Below are 6,000 nucleotides of genomic sequence, written 5' to 3'. Positions count from 1 at the left end.
ATTCAGTGCCATCACAAGTGCATAATGCAGATTGGAGTTTTGCCAAAAAACACTATTCAAATGAAGATTCAGTTGGCAAGGGGTGGTTAGGTGGGTGTGGACAAGGGAATGAGAACTTCAGAAATGGTTATATAGGTATTTTAATGCTTTTCCTTTCCCTCTCCCCTCAGAGGTTATGTTTAAGTATCGCAGAGAGACGCTTAATAAATCTTCAGACTATTTTGAAGAAATCATAATGAAGGTGTTTCATCCCATGGTATTTCTGATGTTCATGATCACTCAACATTCACTAAGCATCTTTCATGTTACGTGGCTGACCTTGTGCTAGGGTGCAGACACAAAGATGAGTAATTGTAAACCATCACAGTACGCACCAGCACCTCAGGGCACTCAGTGATGTTAGTTGAATGAAGGCACCACTAAGGAGGTCACAATTTGGCAAAGGTCACCGAAAGGGCCTCCAAGGGTTGAGACATCAACTGTGCAATTCTAGCTCCACATAGACCAAGTCTTTGACACACAGACGGAGGTTTGGGCCCCAGGTGAAGTGAGCGGGAAATACCACCGAAAGACCTTGCGCAATAGGGTCCAGGGCCGGATCTCCTGATCTTCAATGCTCACACTCTGCAGGCGTTTGCAGACACTAACGGGGCTTGCTAGTTTCAAGGGCGCAGGGGTGTCGCTTCCGGTAAAAGGTGGCATTTAGGGTGACAGAGGTCCACGACTGGAGGTCGCAGGGGAGAGGGTTAGGTAAGAGAGGAGAAACGAAAAAGTCAAAAAATTTCGGCAGATAACCTTTCATTTAGGTCCCTGCCCCTTCCTTTTCCCCGGGCCTGAAATGCACACGACCCCCCAGTTCTCCGCTTCTCTGGGCGATAGGTACTAGTTAAGGCTGAAGACGGACCCCCATCTCGAAAACATTTCTTTAGTTCTAATATTTTTCAGACTGCTTTCTTCTCAGGCTCAGCCTAGGGTACCCGTGGTTCAGAGCCAGCTTCCCCGGCCACGGTCGCCTGGTGACACGCAGGCGCCGGAATAGAAGCCACGCTGGGTCGTCCCAGCCAGGTCCCCGGCCCAGGGAGGGCGGGTGCCGCGGAGCGCTTCCCGTGTGCGGGGCTTCCCACAATGCACCGCGCCGGCAGTGGCGGCGACCGCGGCGACGCTCTAGCCGCGGCATGTCTGCGTCTCTACTGCTCTGGGAGGAGGAAGAGAAGGAGGAAGAGGAGGAGGAGGGGGAGGAAGAGGAGAAAGGCGCAGGGGTGGGAGCTGTTGCCGAAGCTGCCACAGCAAAAGTTCTCCCCCCTCCCCCCTTCCCCTCCTCTGAAGGCCCCTAGAAAGGTTGAAGCTGCCGCCGCCTGCAGTCGGTGACCGCGCGACTCGGCGCCCGCCCGCGGTAAAGTGCTCGGCCTGGCAGGCCCGGGCCCGGGGGAGGGCGGGGGAGGGGGGCGGCGCGCGGGGGGAGTGCGCGGCGGTAACGGCCTGACCTCGGGGGGAGCGAGCCGTGGCGAGGCTGGGGGTGGCCAGGGAACCGGCCGAGGCCGAGGGAAACGCAGGAGCTCGCTGGGGGACAGGAGGAAACAGGGCGCGGATGGTGGGTTGGGGGGTGAGAAAGGATAATGACGGGGATGGCTGAAGCGAGAAGGCGGCCTCCGAGGCCTGAGGGGGGTGTCAGAGGTAGGGAAGAAGGTGGGATGATTGCACGGGGTGGCCGGAGGGTGCTGGGTGTGGGTGTGAAAAGCCTAGGGAGACACCGGGTCTCTGTCTGCCGTGCCTGGTGCAGTGCTTTATGCACCGCAGGCCTCAGGCACTGTTGCTGCCTGAATGTGTTCTTTGGGAGAAGGGAAGGGCAAGGGTTGGAGAAAAGGGAATCCTTGCAGGAAACGTAGTGGGAGCGTGCACTGGAAGAGAGGCCGGAGGGAAAGATGCTGGGTAGGTGGAGGAATGCAGGGGGTGGCTGTGGAGGAGTCTTGAGGATTCCGGGAGCGGGGGGTGGTGTTCATTGTGCAGATACATTAGGTATTTCGTTATGGAAAGAACTGAAGCGTTTCTAAGGGAAGGAAAGAAAGGATGTAAGGAGTTTCCTTGAATAGAAAGGATACGTTTAAAGCAAGAGGGATTGCTAAATACTAGAGAATATGAAGAGAATGCGTGATAGCATAGACAGATGTAGCAGAATTAATAAGTGTTGGCCCAAGGACTAAAGAGTTATTCCAGATGGGCCAGGATGGCCTAGTTCCGAACCTGTTTGGGCTCTTCTGTAGATGACATCTGGTAAGTGTGGGTACCAGCAGCGGTTGGGGTCACTGAGAATTAGATCTTGGTCTGTAGTTTGGTCTGAGACATTTTAGACCTGCACCGGTGAATATGAGAATCTCTGAGCCAGACCTTAAGAAAACGCCTGGCCTACAGGGATTCTCTAGGCCATGGAGTTTAGGTTTTAGCAAATTTGAAATATCACTTACACAGAGGCTGGGTGAACACTATACTGGCAGATGCTGGAATGGAAATTACTTGACTTGGCGGTTTTCTTCACTGCCCAGTTTATCTGGTCCAAGAGGACTGTTGCCATATTATTCAGCTTGGGTTGCAGTACACAGGGTTATAATTAATGGTGGGGAGAGTCCATGCATGGTGGCCCTTCTTTGGAGGCTCCATTTGTAGTTCAGATTAGTCTAGTTGACTGAATTGGTTCCATAACTCTGCGGCTGGGGGAGGTCTTTTGCCATTCACAGTTCCTGAATGTATACCCTCATTGAGGCTTGGTGGTGTTGAAGAAAATGTATTAGCCTACAAAGTGTGGGCCTGCAGAGTGGAGGATTAGAATGTCTGTTTTGGTCTTAAGTTGCAGGGAGGTCAGGACTGGTCGTCTTGAGGTCTAGGGGAACCTGAAGAGACTGGATGATTCTAGAGTCAGGCTGGAGGGAATATTAGCATTTCCATATCAGGAAATGTACCCAGGCTATTGGATTTGCTGAGCTCTCACAAGACCAGATTTCCAAGAGAGAATTCTGGTCTAGAACCATACCTTTCTAGACCAGAGAGAATTCTGGTCTAGAACCATACCTTTAAGATTATTCACCTTTTGTTATTAAGAAAGATTGTATACACATTACATTGTAATGTTGATTCAGCTGAGGAGAGGGAAGTGTGAAAGGTCTTTTTATGGAACTAGAAGATGGAAGGATTAATGGAGAAGAGGGAAAGAAATTTGGGAGAGGGATGGGAAAATTTATTTACTTATTTAGCAAATAGCTCTAAAGGAGGGTAATTAGCATTTGAGTGGAAAGGGGCTTTTATTAAAATTTTTATTCTGGAAATAATTCAGGATTATTTTTTTAAAAATTGGAAAACTTTATGTCAGTACATTTAGAGTTAACTCGCTCCTTTTAAGGGCTTCAATATATTACATAGTTGGATGTACCCATTTCTATTGCCATCATAGTATGAGAAGGTCTGTTTTCCTTCCCCTCACCAGCACTGTATATTGTCAGCTCTTTTAATTTTTGTAAGTTGAATGGGTTTAAATAGAGTATTTTATTATTGTTTGTCTCTCCTTTAAATTACATGAAATAATACATGAAAATAATTTTAAAAAATTGTCCTGAGGGAGCTTATAATGAAAAGCAGTAACCCCTGTCTCACCTGCCCATTGCACTGAAAAGTCCCACTTTTCAGAGACTACTTCTAAGTGTTAATTTTTGTAGTTCTTATCACGCTTTTCCCTAGATCTCCAAGTAATATGCATGTACTGTTACTTCTTGATTGATCAAAATGACATTATAAAGGAGTCAAAATTTTGACTTCTTACTGTGAGTGGAAAGGATTTGTGTTACTGTCATTATTTCCTTTTCCTTCTTTCCAAACTTTGATAGTTATTATTTTAGCTTTTTTATTTGATGTCTTTATATCTTTAATATTCTTTAAGAAAAAACATTTAAAATTTAGACTGGAAAAACTGGGTGAGATGATTAAAGAAAGTTTGATGATGGACCTATAGCAAAGACTAGGCTGTAGAAAACAGCAACTTTGCAGCGTTAGGGTTGCTGGTTAGAGATGAAGAGTGGTGGTTTGGCAGTGATAGTTGTTCATCTTGGAATTAGTTACCAGGTCTACTGTGCAGAATTCTTTGACAGTCTTGTAGAGAGTTTCAGTGTGGGTAGTCTGGGAATAGATTAAAATGATCCTTGATTGTTCTTTCCAGGCTTCTTTGGCAATTCTTATGTTTCTTAGGAAGGAATGAATTGGTGTGGAGATGTGTTTCTGCTTTGTGGAGGAGGGAGGGAGGGATGGGGAAATGTGATAAGAGGGAGAAGAAGAGGGCCAGGATATGATGGAGATGGTGATAATTTTGTTGGAGGCTGGAAGAAAAGTAAAGAATTCTGAGGACATTTGGATATAGTTAATTGTGAAGGGGATTTAAATTACAATGGTGAGACAGATTTGTGGCAGTTTTAAGGAAATTGTCATATTTAAGTCATTAATATGTGGGGAATATGGTGGAAAAAGAATACTGCTCATGTATTACGATAGATTCATAAAATATTGGTTTTGAAATTTTTGTATGAGGTACAACATCACTGAGTCAGGGTGTTGGATATTGGGAGTGTAGAAAGATCTTGCTCCCCTTTTCAAAAGTATTGTTTTAGGTAACTCCACCTCTTGAGAATCTTCCTTACTTTGAATTAGAACAACATTCACATGTAGATTCTATACTGCTGAATATTGCTTTTGTTTTGGGGAATTATTTTCTCTTTGTTTTGCAAATGGTAGCTAGATTGTAACCTGCTCTAGAGCTAAGACTTTCTTTAATCTTGGGGGAAACTCACAACAGCTTGATCCTTAGTGCTTAATAAATACCTGTTGAATGATAGAAAGTAGTGTCCACCATTACTGGTAATAATGGGACTGTGTGAAATTGCTGAACACTGTGAGGTATTATAGACAAAATTGTGTGTATGTGTGTGTGTGTGAGAGAGAGAGAGAGAGACAGAGAGATAAGTACAAAAGGAATATCTGACTTTTGTATTTTAGGACGAAGGTCTTTAGATTTAAGGGAAGACAACAGAATGGATTAGAATGGAACTGAAACAATCCTGCAAAAACATCTAATGGGCGGCACCAAAGGTTCTCTTCTAATGTGAGGCTAGTTTAATCTGAATGAATCTGGTCTGGACCTGGGAGCTGGTTAATTTGGATTTTCTTACCTGAGGCCTAAGTGAGTGCTTAGAGATTGTATCTGTTTTAAGAATCTGCTTGATTTAATTCACTTTGAGGATAATAAGTGTTAGATGAAGTTTCTATCCTCAAGGAATTTATGGTATTTATATTCTTTTAAGGGGAGAAAGACAGTTGTGAAGTAATTCCGTAACAGTGTAAGATTTCAGAAAATTGATATTTTTCTCTTTTTCCCCCCACACTTCCCTGGGTCTCCCACAATCTGCATTTTCCTCATCATTCTCCATTATTTCCTAAAAATTCCCTGTCCCTTCCACTATTCTTTTCCTTCCCCAGAATCCCCATCTTTCCCATAATTCCACATGTATCCCCAAATTCCCCATCTTTCCTACCACTCTCTCAATTACCCTTTCTTTCACAAAATTACCCAATCTTTCTCCAAATGTCCTGTTATATCCCACAGTTCTCACCCTCTGACAGTTGTTTCTGTCCCACCTTCAGTCGTTTCATTGCTCCAGCAATCTTCCATTCTCTCCCACAATCCTCAGTTCTTTCAGAAAATTGACTTTTTAATACAAGTATCAAAAGTATACCTCCAAATGAGAATTTTTGTAATTTGTTAATCAACTTTCAGAAGTAGTGTTGAGAACTGTTTTGGAACACCTTTCCTGATTTATTGTCTGAGCCTCCTGCACATTCTATACAATACTTATTTATTGAGTACCTATTGTGAGCTGTTGGGGGTAGAAGTCTACAAAGATGAGTAAAACACTGTCCCTACCTTTTAGGAGTTCATAATCCCTCCAGGATGGTACAGTTAAAATT

At 44.5% G+C, this 6,000-nt stretch overlaps 1 protein-coding gene across 4 annotated transcripts in view; it reads left to right on the top strand.

Moving 5' to 3' along the window:
- The first annotated feature begins 1,173 nt into the window (after positions 1-1,173).
- The window catches only part of ZNF148 (zinc finger protein 148), a 106,482-nt gene continuing 101,655 nt past the window's right edge, over positions 1,174-6,000 (top strand). The window contains exon 1 of one of the 4 annotated variants that reach the window (XM_074365067.1): positions 1,174-1,393. The gene's annotated coding sequence lies outside the window, so the exon portion shown is untranslated. Of the gene's footprint in view, positions 1,394-1,979; positions 2,272-4,361; positions 5,216-6,000 lie in introns of those variants that run through there. The other 3 variants (XM_074365039.1, XM_074365055.1, XM_045519862.2) reach the window with 3 other exon arrangements.

This window comes from Camelus bactrianus, chromosome 1 (genome assembly GCF_048773025.1).
Source record: "Camelus bactrianus isolate YW-2024 breed Bactrian camel chromosome 1, ASM4877302v1, whole genome shotgun sequence".
Lineage (NCBI taxonomy): Eukaryota > Metazoa > Chordata > Mammalia > Artiodactyla > Camelidae > Camelus > Camelus bactrianus.
This window is presented reverse-complemented; position numbering and strand designations above follow the sequence as displayed.